Source organism: Mercenaria mercenaria, chromosome 5 (genome assembly GCF_021730395.1).
Source record: "Mercenaria mercenaria strain notata chromosome 5, MADL_Memer_1, whole genome shotgun sequence".
Taxonomy (NCBI): domain Eukaryota; kingdom Metazoa; phylum Mollusca; class Bivalvia; order Venerida; family Veneridae; genus Mercenaria; species Mercenaria mercenaria.
In genome coordinates, this window is record NC_069365.1 from 83617847 (window position 1) to 83637601 (window position 19755).

Sequence of the window (19755 nt, forward strand, 5' to 3'; positions counted from 1 at the left end):
TGTGTGCAAGGGGAAAATAAGCCAGTTTACTAAATCACACTCAATAATGTTCTAAAGTTTCATCGTTTCTTAATCATTATTACAAATGTATACGCGATTGAAGAATGGATACAGTTTAAATTGACTCTTTCACATTATTTCGGGTTAGCAATTTAGTTTAAGCATAAAAAGAACATCTGATTTTATTTGGAAAATACGCAAAATAATGTTTTGAAAGGGAACGAGATATATTAATACGCCATATTACGTACATTAAGTTGGTTTGAAACCAAAAACAAAATATTGGTATGTATTTCGATATCAGGATTGTATGAAGAAGATATGGATCTAACAGGCCTATTCTGAAACGATTATGGATTAAAAATTTACAAAATTACCACCTTGATTAAGAACCTGAAAACAGGCGTTCGTAGTAGTTATCATAATATTTGAACAGACCACTACAAATATTTTGACAATTTTTGTCATCCAACTAAATATATTGTACACCAAATTTTATCCTTGTTATTCAAACAGTACAGCCATTTTTTATCAATATGAACTTGTTTTAACATCGGGGTCTATATAGGCATTATTAATACGTACCGCCTATTTCTCTTGAACAAAATCCAGTTAAAATTTTATTTTCCCAAGAAAAAAGAAAGATATTGTATATCTCATTCATTATGTTTTCTCGTCTACCATTGTACTGAAACAAATTAATTTCTATTTATAACCTTAGTTTCATTGCATCAATTATAAAATATGTATATTAATTCTCTTATTGATATTTATTATTAAATGAAACAACGGCGAAAAATAAAGTGACTTTATGGCTTATCCATTGTATTGAAACAAATTAATTTCTATTTATAACCTTAGTTTCATTGCATCAATTATAAAAAAATGTATATTAATTCTCTTATTGATGTTTATTATTAAATGAAACAACGGCGAAAAAAAGTGATTTTATGGCTTATCGGTAACGACAAATTGGTTATTTATATATAGTTAATTTTAAACTGAAATAAAAGTACATTTTTTGACACTAAGGCCATGCCAACTTGATTGGTAGTTCCTCAGATGACCTCAACACCTCTCATATCCTCTAGTAACGACTTAGGCGGAACTCTATTACACATTATATTGAATGGATTCCATGATTCCAATACCAGAAAATATAACTCCACTGAATCCAAGTACAGGAAGAGTTTTTACAGCCATTCAGCTTGCTGGTTCTACCAAGGTACCCTCCCGTGATGAATTAATTGAATAATAGGACGGTAGGGCACCTGGGGTCTTCCTCAACCATGAAAATGTGAAAAGTCGCAGCATAACCTTTAATTGTGTATGTATGCCGATAGACCCAACAAAAGAAAAACAAAACAAAATGGACCACGGAACCAAATAAATTAGATACACTGGGTTACCGCTTTAGAACGGCCGGTTGACCTCTAGAGGGTTAAAACCGTTAAATGGTGCGCATCAGTCCTTACCCTTTGTCCTAACCGTCTTTCAAAGTTACATGGCAGTTTAATTAAACAATTATCCCCGCCACGGATTACATACGAAAGTAGCAAACACAATACAAAAAAAAAACATAACTAAACTTACTGAAGTATTGACATAAATCATAACATTTGGCAAATTGCTTGTCACAATATTAAGGAAACTGTTCAATTTACCTTTCATATAATAAATGGTATTTGAATGAATAATGACACTTAGTTTATACTAATGTATTTAGCGCAATTGTGATGAAAGCTTCAAGCTTATTGGAACAACTCTAGAGTCCGCTTCCTGGAACACCCAGTACTTCATTGCAACAATATACTTGCTTAGAACGTCTAATAATACATTGATTTCCAACTTCAAATTTCAAAAAGGTATCTAAGGATTTCTTGTTCTAATTTTATAATGCATGAAACTGGATAGGCATAAACTTTAAAACATCCTTTGTTAGTTTTGTCCATTATATAGGTTACTGTACCGATACAGCTTTATACACACGATTATTTTACTATAATTATCCATTATTAATGCCTCTGTTTCGTGTGGTCTCCGTGCGGAGGCAGGAGATGGCAGTGCGATATTCGTACTGATTCACAGTCTCTGCGATTTTTTGTTTATCGAGAAGTTATACAAATTTGAAAAATTCGTAAGACCGTAGACATGTCGCTGATGGCATTGCACAATCCCCGCACGGGCATCGTTAGGAGGCCGCGCACTGAACGTGCAGTCAACGAAAGTTTTCCTTGGACATGATGCCCAAACGATATCGTACGGAGATTGTAGACTCGTAGTACCGTCGAGCGGCCCTCGCACAGCTGCCTCAAAGTTGCCGCTCGATGCCTGTGCAGTAACCGTGAAATCGCACGGATATTGAGCAATCAACTCGTGGCAGCCCTCCAGCGGCCGCACCATTGTTGTGCGGCGGCCTTGATATGGGCAAAACATTTTTCAGATGGTTATATATTTTGGCAATCTCCAGCATGTTTTCATTATTCGTCTCTGCACGGAAGCCGTACGGGCTCCGTACGATTTCCGTGGAAACCCTGCGGTGACTGCACAGCAACTGCACTGAAATTGCACGATTTCCGTATATTCTCCGCGCAACGTCCGTACGGATTTCTCCCGGCCTTCCCAGAGAGACTGTACCAAAAATGGCACAATTATCGTACATAATGTGAACACATTCGCCGCTACAATGTCCCAAAAACCGCAAAGAAAATCATAGACTACTTTATCGCACGGTGCCCGGGTCAAATGTGAATTAGGCATAATCTGTACCTGTCCATTCTTAAAATAATGGATACTTTTAAGAATGGACAGTTAGCAGATAATAAATGTGTATAGTAACAACCTTGTGCGTGAGAGGCGCGGATAGATCAATCTATGAAATTAAAAACAATCAAAATATAAACTGCAACGTTTTACAGAAATTATAGCTGCCATAAAAAGTCTGAAAGGGAACGTATGACTTTAGTCAAAATCGACCATAAAAAAATCAGCAGAAAAATTAAAATCAAAGACTAGGCCAAAACTAGTTATAGAAAATTAGTTTGAATCTTAAGCTGTTAAAAAATAGTAAAATACTCTTTGTATATCGCGATCCCGAAAATCGCCTAAGGAAAGAAACGCAGAAATGCACTTGGTGTGCCATTTTCGGCCGGAAACAGCTGAAAATAGGCAAATACTTAATGTACAAAAATATAATTTTCCTTTATTTCTGAAATACTGCATATACCTATCTTTCTCATGCAGTGTGCGTGTAAAATTGGTCAACAATTTTGCCATAACAGACTTTTATTGAAATCTTACCCAGAAATGTAAAATTTCAGCTTCTACAAAGTAAAAAAAAAATATCCCTAAAGTTTAACTATACGTTTCGAATGTCGTAGTTTGGAGATTGCTGTCGAAATTCCATCAGCATCAAATGCATTGTCACTGTAGATCGTTTCATGAATCTAGGTGAAATATTTTTAAGATAATAATTATATGAAACACAAACTTATACGTTTCATATCTGGTCTGGCTGAGTGAAATTCCAAACGGAATACCAGGTGCAAAACTCCACATGCTATACGATAATTCTCTAATGTTTTATGACTCGAAGTCAAATACTTATACATGTGGTAGAAACTTGTGTACCTCTTATGACTTATTCAATGGCCATTACTCTGGTCTCACCGACAGAAATACAAAACCAACCGCCAGGTGCACTATTTTACATGCTGAATATTATTCCTGTTGTTTCACGACCCTAGGTCAAATACGTTTTAAGATAAAGAAACGTGCAAAACAAACTTTTATGCAATTTTATGATATATTTTTGACTAAGTCGAGGTCATAACTGTGGTCTGGCTGAATAAAATCTCTAACAAAGCCCCATGTGCACAACTCCACGTGCTGAATAATATTCATGTAATGTTTCATAGTCCCAGGTCAAAATACTTCTTGATATACATACAACACAAACTATTTTACTACGTATGGTCTGGCTGTGTGAGATCCAAATTAAAACACCAGGTACACAACTTCACATCATGCTGAATAACAGTCCTGTCAAGTTTGATAACTGTGTCAAATACTTTTTTGAGATATGCATGATACTAATTCGGGCGGACGGACAGACGGACGAACAAGGGCATCTCTAAGAGCCCCCCGCCAGTCAAAAATGCTGTTGCAGAAAGTTCAAATCAAGTAGTAAGATTTTCCTTCCTATCATATCAAAATAGAATTTCAATAGAAGAAATAAAATAGAATTAAACTTTATTTTCATAAATTAATATACACAGAGAAAAAATATTTGAAAACTTTAGAAACCTTCATCCAGTCCTGCCAACAGTCCAGCATAATCTATAAATATTTGAAACGCATCAAACAATTATTTTACATATTAAACAATTAATAAAATGTATCATGTATCTTTTCAGTGGTCCAGCGTTTTCTTAATCTCAGCTGTTTTGCTCAACACTTTTATCAATACTGGCACAGAAACAGCATTTCCAACCAAAAAACTTACAGACTTTGCAAAGATATTCATGGACCATAATGAAAACTTCCATCCTTCCAACATAAGAACTGAACCAGACATAAAAACAATAAATCAAGATGTAAAAAGAATGCTAAGCAATACAAACCAAACGGATTTAGAAAGTATAAGCATTCAACCAAGGTCCGTAGCTAACATACCGTGGCATTGTAATTCACAAATAAATTGGAAAGACCTTGGATATTTTCATTATCCACGATTTGTTAAAGAAATTCTTTGTATTGGAGAGTCTTGCATGCACGGAGCGTACAGCTGTAGGTCACAACACTATACTATCCAGGTGCTGTCACGTCGAGGAAACGGCGATGATCATGAAATTGGTCTACCACCGAGTATGAGAGCGAACTGGACATTAACGTATGTACAAATTTCTGTTGGCTGTATATGTGGACATTAAAATGTTTAAGGTTAAATGCAAGACTGTCATTAATGGTTTGGAAAATAGAAAAAAATACATCAGGTTTTCATTTCACACTTAATTTAAATAAGGGACAGCTTATATAGCCTTTCCTCATTACCTCTCATGAACAGACTCAATCAAACCGAGTCTACTCATTCTTTGCTTCCAAAGGATCTTTATACAGATTTTATTAGAACACTACCTCTTTTTATAAAAGTGACTATTAACATAGCTGTATGTGGTTGGCATGTGCCATGAAAATAATCTATTGACTGCGTTTTTATATATTCTATACACATCTATACTGTAGACAGAGTAGGTTTTTGTTTTAAAATAGGCTAAAGAAATTCAAACGTTTTGGTTATTTATTTCAGCCGAGCACCAGTAAAATAATAAAAGTCAATATAGTATAAAATTATTTACAGATTGTAATGGTAGGGGATCGCAACAACCAATCGAACGATAATTGTAAATAACCCAAGAGCAGCACAGAATTTTATGATGTTTAATCATTCAGAATCTATCATTTGGTCACATCACAAATCCGTCAAACTGAAAATACATGTACAAAAACATAGTAAAGTCTCTGTATTAAACCACATCGCTACAGTATATTCATCAATTTCAGATTCAATTACAACGATACACAATATACAATATCAGCATCCGAAAATTAGTATATCCGAAACCCATTTTCAATGACAAAAAAATGCAGGAAATATTCATGTTAAACGTTAGAAAGATTCTGGAAACATGTTCCAAATTTAATAGAGATCGTTAGGGGCCTACTACAATAAATCTATGTTACCTCTTTGGGTTCGCAAAACGCAAAGTTTCTAATTTTAATAAACTTACGTTTAAATAACGTTTCCCATGCCCGCAAAAAGAACCGGACTAAAACAATTACATTTACGAATAAATCGTCGCAGATGACGTTATCGTCACAGCAGTTACACAGAGTTTTGTCACAAGTTTTCACGACGTTGTTGTTTGTCAATCAAGTTGAAAGTCTTCCAAAATGACATGTCTTGCCCACTTACATAAACTCTTGAAAGAGTCAGGACTGTCAGAATTGGCTAATTATATGGTTCCCTTCTCCAGGCATTCTTGCCGGATGACAGGCTAGTATTGATACGGCGGCTATGTTGCCTGGAATAGTTTAGGAAAAGTGAATTTACATAAATAATTTTATGATAATAAGCTGAAAAAACACTTTAAGTATAAGCTTTACAAGATAAAAGGTAAGCGGTAGATTTCCCGGATGCACAGAGCACCCCAAACACAGCCATGGAGCCATGCATCGCAAAGTTGTCCCGCAACAAAATGATGCTGTAACGGAAAGATATTGTAGATGGGTTGCTTAAAAGTACATTTTAATTATATGTCTACTTTGTGTGCGTGTGTGTTAGGGTTTATTGGTTTTTTCAACATTGTGTCTACTTGTAGCAGTGAGCACAATGCCCAACCTTATAGTGCTGCCTCACTGGAATATCACGCCGTAGACACATGACATGATACCCCACCCAGTCACATTATACTGACACCGAGCTGACTAGTTCCTAGTACTATCCTCTTAATGCTGAGCGCCAAGCGAGGAACTTACTTGTACCATTTTATACGTCATTAGTATGACGCGGCCAGGGATCGAACCCACGACCTTCCGCACTCGAAGCGGACACTCTACCACTAGACTACCGAGGCGGTTGTCAGAAAAAAAGTGTGTGGGGGGGGGGGGGGGGGCGGGGGGGGGGGGGGAGCGATAAGGAGTAAAGGGCAGATAAAAGGGTCGGATGTTGGGAGAAAGTGAAGCAAGGATTAATATTTAAAAGGGAAGGTCACATTCCGATTCCGTAAAGGCAGTAACTCTACAACGCAAACCACAGCAGCGCATACATCCACGCACAAAAGACAAACACACTATAACATACACTCAAGTAATCAAGTAAGTAAACGTTGTGGGGTACCACCCAAGACACACACATACGCCCGCACAAGCAGGGAAAAAACACATAACTTACTCCTAGTAAAAGAAGAGGGGAGCAAATGCAATGGCAAAGGACGGGAGGGGACGATTGGGATAGTAAGGAGAAAGTAAAGAAACGCCAACAAATGAAGACAACAAACGCAACTCAAAAGATAGAAAACATGTTGAAAATAGGGTGGGGGGGGGGGGGTTATCAAACGCATTTAAGGCATGCCAACCTAGCACTTACCCTTTTTCAACAAGTTAGACATGGTAGACAAGACAATGTAAATAAAATCACTACCCGCTGAGAAAGGCTCTAACGTTAGTGACAAAATTCCAGATCACAAACATGAAATTAAGGTCTATCTAAGGCATTCCAGTTTGTTTATTTCTGCCCATTGTTTTCTCGTTTGGGGCAAACCCTTACTTTATCTGGGGACCAAACGCAGCTCTTCATGGAATTACACACCTCAACACGTGTATCATTGAAGGTTCCACGTTCACCGCTGCGGATGTCTCTAAATTGCTTTTTGTACTTTTAGCATGTGTAAATGTTGAGTTCTGCTTAACCCGGGGCTAGAGGGCGTGGACGGTAGCATGCATTTCCACTACCGTCCATGAACAGGCTCAATCAAACCGAGTCTGCAACATTTTCGTTTTTGTCGTGTTGAGCGACCTGTGAAGTTTCCACTTTTCTCTATTCTATATAATTACACCAATGTCTTCAACAACTCATATGACAATTGTATTATATTTGTAATACAAGATTTTTTTTACTTTCTTATGGTTCTGTGTTGTTTTTCATATTTGCTTATGATGTTATCATATACTTGATGATTTTGGGACTTTGATATCTTTAAATGCGTACTATCTTAATAGTAAGTGTCTTGTCCGTTTCGTGCTTGGTGACTTATTGAACTTTGCGAAAGTCATATTGAATAATTTGGAGTGTTTAGTTATATGAGCAAATTCTTTTACTTCAGCTGACTTTTCTTCACCTTGACTGCAGAAAGATATTAACTTCAGGGTTACACTTTGGCACATACTGTACATAAAAGCACCAAATGAAGAAAATTGCAATATGGCGAATTATTGCAAGAGACTTCTTACAGCGGTCGTAAATCATAATTTCTGCCGATTTAATTGCTAACATTAAATTACAGAAAACGTGAAAAATGACTTATCACAAAAACGTAGTTTAATCCATTGTTTAAATGAATACGAAAACAGCTTTTCCTATCAAACGGCCGTTCCGTCGGTGAAATGTTTTGACCTTTTTACAAAACTAGCCGCAAAACTAGGAAAATACTCACTTTTGCACCAATGCTTTTAAAAGAACACATTCTTTCGATTGAACATAATAAAAACGAAACATTCGAAATTAAAGAAACAGCTTTTGAGTAGACAAATACCCGAACACTGATTATTTTAACCTATAAATCTCACAGACGGGCACATATATGCTATTCATTTTATTCCGAATTGTTATTTCCTCTCAAGATAAAATGTAATGTCAAACACATCTTATATGTGAGTTTTCCTTAGTTTTCGGCAATAGTTTGAATGCAAACTTTTAAAAAGCTTGAAAAAGAATGGCCGAAGTTCTTTCCTATTTACTTTCACAATTGAGTACAAACGAAATATAGTCAGATATCATACAAGCATCCCTTACATCTTCTACAACCTATTGAATGAAAGAAAAAGCCTAAAATTACCGCTAAGCTATAGCAAGCTTTTTGTCACATTGCACTATGTCAAAATGCGTTATTAAAGATTTTACATTGCAAAGTTCCTGGTACTTAATTGTATGTTCCAAATTGTAATCGTTTAAAACTTAAACTAAAGTAAACAACTTTCTACAGTCAATGCTGTGAACGATGTAAAGAGAAAATAAATGGAATAAAAGAATTTTCTCAAAGAATCAATTACTCTAAAGTATTCAGTAAAATTAGTCGCCAGGCACGACAGAGACATGATACTTACATATTTGAATAGTCAATATGCAGTTGCCACTAAGCACCCGATATATAGGAACCTTACGTTAGCATGCATGAAAAACAACACTGAGGTACATGAAAAGCCTCCTTCAGGCATTGTTTCAGGCATGGGCGAGCACCTGGGTAGAATCACCGACCTTCGTTACATGAAGAACTTTACGCCCATAGTGAGATTTCGATCAGTGATGTGCCAGCGACCTTAACAATTCGGGCAAGGAGGTCCCTACAGAAGCAAAGTTTGAAATATTTTCAGTTGTGTAATTCGTACTGATTCAACTCTGCCATTAATCAGCAGAACGTACAAATCCATCTCATGAAACATTTTGGAGATACCTAGATGGCAAAACCTTAAAACCTTCGGCGAACACAATTTCAAGAATTATATTCTAAGACAAATCCAACATGGTTTTTAAGGTGAACGGTAAAAAATCTTGTCACATTAACAGATGTAAATTAAACAATTCTGTCTCCGTTTATAGACTTAATTAAATATTCTATTTAATAATTGTAAGTTTTTTTTTTTCAAAATAAATCAAAAACCAGCCATAAACATGTCTCAATGATATTTGCCGTACAAAGTTTTTGTCCGATACACCATACTTCATATAAGTTTACATACCACAAGGGTTGGAATTTCTCGTTCATACTTGTAAATCCATAATTGTGAAATGTAAACAAATGTATGAAAGTAACTATTTTCATTTTCTTGGAAAAGGTCGAATTGTGATACTGTATAAATGTTATAATCTGTGTCGTTTTTGTCCTATAAGAAAACTTAAAGGAACGTAGTAGCAGTTGTTTATTTATTACACTTACGTTCTAGTACCATTTGACACTAATTTCGAGGACTAATCGGCTTTGTGACACACGGATGTACGTTGTTAGTCTGGAAAACGATAAAAGGTCCAAAATCTATACTAAAATCTATATTGCATAAACTATTCGTTGTCTTTGAATATTGTTAGGCTTTGTAAAGCTCAGAATATCAGAAAAACAACAACAAAAAACCGTATATTGGTAAAAGCCCCGAACTTACATGATTTGTTCTGTCGGCGTATGGTTAGAACGTCGTGATGTCCAGGAAGCTGTGTAAAGTGCAATTCCGATGACATGTAGGTTTTATTTTCTAATTGTGAGAGGTCGTAAATTGATCAGAGAGATCAGACAATGGAAAGTTATAAAAAAGGCATACTTTATTTAGATTAGAAAGTAAATCATAGTATACAGCAAGAAGGTCTAAGGTAAAAAACTCCTGTTATTTCTTTGACAGTAGGGAAACCATATTGGATTTTCTTAATCTGTACACGTGTGTTCGAGTTAGACAGTATAACGACGTTTTTTAGAAACATAACGCTCAGCTCATTTACGTTGATATATCCTCAGTTAATGAATATGTGTTTATATACACATGTTCCGATAATTTCTATACATTTTATACATTTACCTCTAGTACACTTGGGACACGCTTTTATGAGTCGTTGATGGAGAAATATATTTTCAATTTTAATATTTTTCGTCTTGTTTCTCGTCTTGTTTCCATGATATCAATTTTAATTTAATTTATATGCGATACATAATGCACATGAACATAATTCAAGAACGTGTCACAAATAGAAAAAAGTGGAACAAAACTGGACTATTTTCCTCGGATATTCACATGCATGTACTGTCAAATAGTCTCCCATATTTTGAAAAAATTTACAGGTCACGTTGTTCTGATTCAAATCTAGTAAAGTGCAGGTTTTTTTTTAAAATTAATCATTTCTTTAGCAATGTAGAATTGTAACGGGGTTAGAAACAACGTTGATAGCCAGTAGTGTGTATTTCAAGATTTGGAGACGAACTATTCGTTGACGACCATTTAAACGCATTTATCTGGGTGAGCGTGTATCACTGGGAACCTAATAAACCGCGTTTACACAAAGAGCTCATTGTAAAATTGACGCGGTAATTTAATAGATAGTAAGTCGGCAATATTGTGTTTTAAGGTGTGGTTTTAAAACTGTATCTTGTATATTAATGCAACAGTGTACTATTAAAATTGAAAAAGTAGTATTTTCCAGAGAAGAAAAAGTGAAACTTCTGCATACATGTATCTGAATGTATCAGCAGTCATACACTGAAACAATTTTAATATGGATTCCTCAAGTAATGTTAAATTGCGTGTATTTTACTCATTTTTATCAACATCATTTTTGTTTGTGTAAGATAGATGAAAATAGTAACATAGACTTAGTGAATTCTAGATATGTATGTTTATAGAACAATAAAAGCTATAATTACTATATGAAAAAGAGACAGGTGATAAATGGGACGCGCCATGAGAAAACCAACATAGTGCGTTTGCGACCAGCATGGATCCAGACCAGCCTGCGCAGTCTGGTCAGGATCCATGTTGTTCGCTTTCAAAGCCTATTGCAATTAGAGAAACCATTAGCGAACAGCATGGATCCCGACCAGACTGCGAGGATGCGCAGGCTGGTCTGGATCCATGCTGGTCGCAAATGCACTATGTTGGTTTTTTCGTGGTGCGGCTCAAACGTGTCTTGAAGATGACGAAACCTCTGACTACATGAAATAAAGAATAAGGGTCTGAAAAAAAGCATATCTGCAGACCTGCGAACAGACCTGTTCCCTTGGCGCCATTCACCTGAAGTGGGTAAGAATATTATTAAATTTATTGAACGAAACATTATTCTATGATTTAGATAAAACATAATATATATTTTTCGTTTGATATAAAATTAGTGGATGATAATGTCGAAACAGAATGTCTTAAGATATTCCTTTGCTGCAATATCAACAACCTTGTTTCCAAAATGATTTTGAATTTTGGTAAATGCGATCGACGTTATGTATATTAGACTCAAACTTTTTATTTGAAACAAAAACAAACTAGCATTTTATGTGTATCAATAGTACAATGCGTTAGATTAGTACAATACACACTTAATGAATGTAGAGTTTGGCCCAGTAAAAATGTGTACACCCAGAAAAACTGAAAGTTTTTTAACAATCAACTGTTGCTGTGCATCATTTAATTATGAATGTAGCTCTACGGACAAAACTTATTCATATATTTAGTAAACTTAAATACATATGCTGATTGTTTACATTAGAAATTATCTAAAAATAAAATAATCTTTTGAAAGATAGTGCATCCGTGTTTCGGGTTTGAATAGATTGTAAAACAAAACAGAAAATGAGTAAAGAAAACAACATAAAAATTGTCTTAATTTTATAAAATTACGTGCTTTTGCCTTAGCTGAAGATAATGTTGCATTATTTGGACAACTTAATTTTAATTGATACATGGCTGCCAATCGTTTAATCGTTTTTTTCAAAGCGTCAGTATAAAGAGGAAAATAATATTTACATGGCGATATGAGCTCATTATATTTGATAAATTTGACAGAATAATTGTTACAGTATTCCTTTTTTTTCCATAATGGTTATTATACATGATCAAACAGAGAAATATAAGTTATCCAGTAGCCACAAATTGAAACTTTTTTTATAAAAGGCAAATATTGTCTGTTTAATTGAATGAACATAGCAGTATGTACAGCACTTGATATAAATAGTTAAGTTTAGACCACCCTTTGTTTCAGCAGTGTGAAATGGTTATTAAACTTTGTTCCTGTTTTTTTTTATTTATACTGAAATAGTTAGCAGATGAAGTTTTGTAAACATGTTAGTTAAGGGAGGGCCTGAACTGTCCACCTGCCATCTTGTAGTATTGTATTATAACTGTACCATCAGAATGATTTTCATAAAGTTTATGTGGGGAGAAAAAGTAGGTCAGTAGGTTGTGGTGGGCCTTTAAATAATCCAGAATATTCTGCAGATTTTATATGTACTTTTCATTTGTTGCCCAAGCTTGTACTTTTCTTTCAGTCTCTTGGTTTAAGTAACTACCCTAAACATTCAATCAAAACGCAGCTGTGGAAACCGCTACCAGTCCTTAAGCACATAAAATCATTTTTTGTTTAATAAAACTGTCTACATCATGTCAATTGTAGGTAGTTATCATTTCGTAATGTGAGCAGTTCTATTGAAATATTAACGAAGTAGATCATCTATTTCTTGTTTATATAATAAAACTTGTGAAAAAGTTTGGTATTACTTGTATGAACTGGGGTCATATAAAGAATTTCAACAGACTTGTAACTTTTCTTTTGCGTTTTCGCAAAAATAAGTTTATTATTATATCTGATAAGGAATATTTTATTTGAATATTTTTGCCAGTTATATAACATTAAATTAAAACCAGAATGCTGCGGGGAAGAAATATTTTTGTTGGAAAATGCGAAGATGACAATGCCTTATTTCCAGATATATACGACTAAGTGGGGTTTGCGGTAAAGCAATGTATTGATATACAAGAAATTAATGAATCAATTTGGCCAGTGACTGCCATGGTATTTAAAAGCAACAATGAAACAAAATCATCATAATATCTTAAAGTATTAACAGTCTTGGCGCAGCCGTATTACTCTCGCTTTTGCCCGGAATTCGACAAGCTCTCCACAGTCCATTAAATAAAATCTGAAAAGTAGATCCCTCGGAAGCACCGAAAACAAGGCAAACAGTGAAAATTGCAGACTCGGTTTGGTTGAGTCTGTTCATGAGCAGTAATGGAAAATGCAACACTGCCCACGCCCCCTAGCACCGGCTTAAGCAGTATTCAATCTTCAAATCTAAATGAGTTGAAATCAGTGATCCCGAAGGACCAGAAAATATAACAACACTGAGATGAAGTCGGGGCGACTTTTTACGGCCGCCACACAGCACTTAACACCCGCTGTTGTGAAGTAAATAAAATCTGAAAAGTAGATCCCTCGGAAGCACAGAAAACAAGGCATTAAAGCCTTGTTTGAATGACAAAATGTTAAAACGGGAAACTTATTATATGATACCGCACGAAACATGTAAATTAAATACAGTTGTGTTTTCAGGATTTCTTGAAAAGTGCTATATTTATATTACATAAACAGCCCATAAACATCAGCATAATTGTTTCAGTCTCAAAACTGATCTCTTCAGTGTGTAGAGCCTTTCCGCTTTTTCCGTCAGTGAGACACTAATAACATTACATATCTTTATTAATTTTATTTGCCTTTCTACATATTCAAAATAAAATAAAAAAACATGTGAATGAAGTACTGCCATTTAATATAAGGTCTCTTACTGGAAGGTTACTAATTATCTCAACTACCTAATGATCCTATAGCTGTTAATGATGTATATACAATATTGTACTATATACAAATATGCTGTAACACAACGTTTGGATTTTTAAATTTGCACATATAAAAAATCTAGGTGTTTATTGTTTATAACATCTATAAATATAGTATTTAATTACAAGTTTAGGAACATTTCATGTTAAAATTGGTGGGAACATAAGAGAAAACAGGTGTAAAAATAATCATCTTAAAGGGAATGTATTTTAAAGAAATTCACCATCATTCTCTAAATGAATCCATATGACATGTGAGCTAATGTTAAAATATTATACAAACTGGACAGGGAAAGATGAATGTTGAATTGACATCCAAGTGTGACCTTGGCCTTTTTTCTAGGTGTCAAGGTGTTGCGCAAGACAACTCGTCTTATTATCGGGAACATTTGTGCTAAGTCATATTTAAACCCCTTCAAGAATGACAGGGTAATGGACCCGACCCCACACACGTGTGACATTGAACTTTGAACTATATTACAAAGACATAAAAAGTTTGAGCAGAAACACCGACAAAACATGTTGGATTACCTTATATAAATCATCCACCAACATCATCTTAAACAACGTAATAAGGCATAATAATACACCTATCAATAGTTTGTTTTATGATCTCCAGTGAAAGTAATGACAAAAGAAATTCAATATCTATATGCTTCAGTTAAAAAATATATGTTTCACATTAACCAAGTTAGAAATCTTGTTGAAACTGAGTATTTTTATTATTCATACGATACACTAAGCTTTTATTTGTATTTGTTCCACTGCAAAATAAAACCTTCATTATGAATAACTTAACGTTGGTGTCCCTTATAAATGCTTTACACTTAATTACTCAATCAATTACAGAAAGATTGCATGTACTGAATGCTGTATACTTACACTTTTTGTTTGTGAATATGTTCTACTTAATTATTTAATATAAAGAGAGTAATCTTGTTTCTTAGACGCTGTGTAAAATGAAATCCTTAATCCGTGTGTCTATCATTAGCCGTGTACAGAAATAGGAAGAACGAGAAAAAAAAAACATCAAGCAAATGAACACAGCTGGGCAGTCAGAAAAAAAAGTACTTTCAGTTTCAGTTGACGGGTTGCGATGTCGTCACTTCTTGATAGTACTAGTTTATAAAAGCACCCCAGAAGAACTCTCATAAACGTATAATTTAATGATATCGCTTCCACAGACTTATTCTGACATATGTTTTCAAAATTTACTGAGGTTAACACAGAAGCCTTACAATGCATATGTTTGAGTCGCGGCTCCGATGTCAAGCTTGTCCTTAGTTACCTTTTTAGGGCCGTTTAGGTGAGTGCCGAGTATCCTGCTTGCTTCACCTAACCTCATGAAAACAACCGTTTGAAGCATTATAAAGTACATTTTAACGTAAATTGTCAGGCTTTTAAATAGCAGTGGGATAAATGAAAGGTGTCAGGAAATAGATACATGTCTTGTCAGTACAATAATACATTTTAAGTAAACTCCACAGCCATGTTTTTTTGAAGTAGTCCTTGATTTTGAAAAAAAAAATGAACAAATTTGTTTTCAAATTCGTCATCGTATGACTAATAAAAGAGCCGTAGTCTTAGTTGGTCGTTCTTGTCGTACACTTCGTTCCAAGACTAATTCATTGTTATATAATTTTTATACGTTTTACCAAGCCGCAAAGTATTTAGCCCCACTCTTTTTCCGATCGTATGAACCCTAGTATCTGTTGTGTCAAGTAATACACATAATTGTATATTACCTCAGGAAGCATTTCTATTTTAATTGTTATTAATTAATTACTTTTGAAAATAATTGAACCCAGGTCTGATTACCTGACAAGATCAAATATTCATTTTTTTAAAAGACTAATTTGAGATCCTGAATGCCATTTTTCCATTAGGTACTATAAGAAATCAAACACCTTTATATATTGAACATAATGAAAAACAAATATGAGTAAATATATAGAATTCCATTTTTTGCCGAGTCTTTTCATTGTCATATATATGTATGAAGAGAGAATTTATACGAACAAATCACCACCACAAGAATCAGACCAATTACAGCACAAACGAGAGTGCATATTTAACAAGTCCTCAACTCTACAAGATTACTTTCGAGTTTGCTTCATATACACATATAAATTGTACTACACATTCGTACTGGTTCAACATTTGGATATATGTATTGCTTCAAAATGTAAATGCTTGATGATATGTACAATTGAAAGCGTTTGCAGTGAAAAATTAAAATTATTAAAAAAACTCAGTAGACTTATATAGGCATATCTAAACTGTATTGTCGCTGAATAATATAGCGGGGAAATATTTAGCGTTTTATTTTAATGCCCCTGCCATAAAAGGGGGGGGGGGGGGTGCATAAAAGAGTGGGGGGGGGGGTGCATATAGTGATACCCCTGTCCGTGTGTGTGTGTTTGTTTGTTTGTGTGTGTATGTTTGGGGAAGAGTGGTGTTCGTGTCCGGGCCATAACTTCGACATGCATGGTTCGATTTCAGAATAATTTCACACAAATGATAAGCATAGACGATGTGTCATGCGCAAAACCAGGTCCCTAGGTCTAAGGTCAAGGTCACAGTTCGGTTGAACTTAGCCAATTTTCGCTACATATATACTGATAATGTGGTCTTCGTATCCGGTCCATAACTTTGACATGCATGATTCGATTTCAAAATAATTTGACATAAATAATGAGCATGGATAGACGATGTGTCCTGCGCAAAACTAGGTCCCTAGGTCCAAGGTCAAGGTCACAATTAGAGGCCAAAGGTCACATACAATAATGAATTTGTTCTCAGCATTTTTTCTTCATGCATGGAGGGATTTCGATGTAAGATGACTCAATTGTATACCATCATGAGATAGAATATCGTGCGCAAGAACCAGGTCCCTAGTTTAGAATTACTTCCCTTTGTTGTTATTATAAATAGCTTATATTGTAACTTTTTTATTACTGGTAGTAGGGAAAAATCAAGACCACTTTTCTGCAGTACATCATGTATGTTACATCCAATTTTGAGATGTTTTTTGACCTATGATTTTTATGTGGACTTAGAATTTTTGTTTTTTTAAGATTAACTTCCCTTGGCCAAGGGTCCTTTTTGTTTGTGAGCAGTACCATACAGACATGGTGGTCGATTAGTGACATGTGTAATCGATTATTAATTGATTACATGGACATATCTGGTATAATCGATTATTAATCCATTACTTTCATTTGGGTCTGTAATCGAATACTTTCGATTACTTTGAGTAAAGTAACCATGATTACAAAATGATTACATTCGATTACTCGAATTTATTCAACTGTGAAACTTATAAACATGACAGTATACATGTAAACTGCGATGCAGTAAAATCATATATGCAAAATAGAGCATAAATGTTATTATGTACATTGTGCTTTTACTTATAAAAGTAGCAAAGTTTCTGAAACACGCTGTGAACTTAATCAAGGCTGTTGCAGTCCATTATTTTATTTGTTCGAGTTACACTTTATCATCATTAGTTTTTGAAAGGTCGAGAAGTTCGAAGTTGTTTTTGCATTTTGAGATATCAATAACTGACAATGAAGGCATTTTAGTTTCACTGTTCCTTCAAAAGGAAACTGCTCTGGAATATTGTAATGATTTTTCCACGACATGGTAACATTTCAGAGCTTTCTCCACATTGAGAAACTGATTTATGTACTACTAAACTCTTAACATTAGGTTAACACAAAATTGAGTGAGAACTTCTCTTATACTACTTAATGGAAAGATAATATTAATTGCTATGCCCTAGGTCTTGTCAAGGTAATAACCTGTTACATGCACTTCTATTGTTCCGATTTTGAAAAGAAGTGTTTGAAATTATTGGTGGCTCAATAACCTAGGTGTGAACATATTCTTTGTGAACAAGTGAAACAATAAGTAAAGTGGTTTTCAGAAAACAAAATCCGTCTCATTTTATTCATTGTACATAAAACAATGTACCATAGATAGCTAATGATGATGTTGATATCAAAAACTAGTTTTTGGTATTTTTTTGTTTCAAAACAATAATGGGAACGAGGACATTGTATTTTTTTGTGTAAATATTTGGGGTTAGTTAAATAAAATACATAGATGTAATCGAAAGTAATCGAAAATGTAATCGCTGATTACACCAAATGTTAGTTCTGTAATCGATTAAATACGATTACAATTAATCGAAATGGACTTTGATTACTGATTACTGTCGATTATTTGACAAAATGTATTTGATTATAATCGATTATGATTACTGATTACGACTACATCATGTCTGATACCATGCCTGTGACCTTTCTCATGTTGCAGGGGCATCCGTGTCTGTGAAACATTTCTAGTTGCAGCGATATACCACATAGAAAAGATATCATCCGTTATTTAAAGTACACAACGTGATATTTGAAATAACTATGTCTGATTGGTATTTGCGATTGGTATTTGCCGTAATGCTTGACCTTTTACCAAATAAAACAGTTCAAGATTTTTCTTCCGAGTGAGTGGTCAGCTAAAGGTTCATTTCAATTTGCTGATAATCCCTTCTGGCTCTCAACTGATGGCGTTATAATGAATATTTACTCATGCTGTCTAGCAGATTTGATGACATGCGTTAGAAAAAGAGAAACTGATAGACAAATGCCTTCAAGTAATATTGAGAGTGGAAATAATCCTAACAGGATTTTGCGTTTTAAAGTTTTTTTTTTATCTTATGTATTTAACAATAATCACGTCAGCGACATTTCAGATCGAGTGTCTCATTCATGAGGCAATTCTAGACCACACTTAAACAGGTATTGGATTCTTGTGAGTTGAGTTATGATCTTAAATGACAGCCAAGGTAGGAGTGCAATATAACTACGTAAATTTCTCGTATTGTTTTTATTACGTACTCAACTGCATTTACTGGTACTTGCCAGTTTCCTGCTGGGTAAAAAGAAGCAGTTTTACAATCATCATGTAGTGAGTTTAGAAATGAGTATCACATTATTTTAGAAAACACATTCAATATTTTACCGTACATACCCTAGAGCATGCTATAAACTACAAAATTTATAGTTTTCAAAGATTCATTTAAAAATCATATGGATTTAATACTTTCGTTCTGATATAAAGTTTGAAATTTCAAAAAGGGCATCTATGATAAAGTCTTAAGTGAAATGCAACCATTACCAGAGTGAAATAAGTATAATTTCAAAATGCAATTATGAATTGCCGTGCAAGATTCCATTGTAAATTAAATTATCACTTGTCTTAACATCCTTTCAGTAGCCAGAAATAGTGCGATGTTTACTTCGCTTATCTGTATATTTAAGCGGGTCACACAATACCTGGTAAGTGAATTTATTAAGCAGATCAATTATTTGGCCAATATAAAGGTTACTAATGGTTCGATCACTTATTGATATTCATCGTTTCATTTTAAAATCAATAAGTTAGTAACGAAATTCACAGATGAGTACGTAGTTAACAATATCTAACGGGCACTACATAAATTGAGACTGAAAAGCAGAAGCACTTTATTTCAACCAGCTAACCTGTTCTAAATAAAATGGAAAAGAGTAGATTTTGTGTTTAATTTTTGCCTTTATGTTTGCGTTTCACCCT

At 34.4% G+C, this 19755-nt stretch overlaps 1 protein-coding gene across 1 annotated transcript in view; it reads left to right on the forward strand.

The window, feature by feature from the left end:
• LOC128557185 (uncharacterized) overlaps nucleotides 1-19755 on the forward strand; it is a 423236-nt gene that overhangs the window by 230587 nt on the left and 172894 nt on the right. The window lies entirely within an intron of this gene.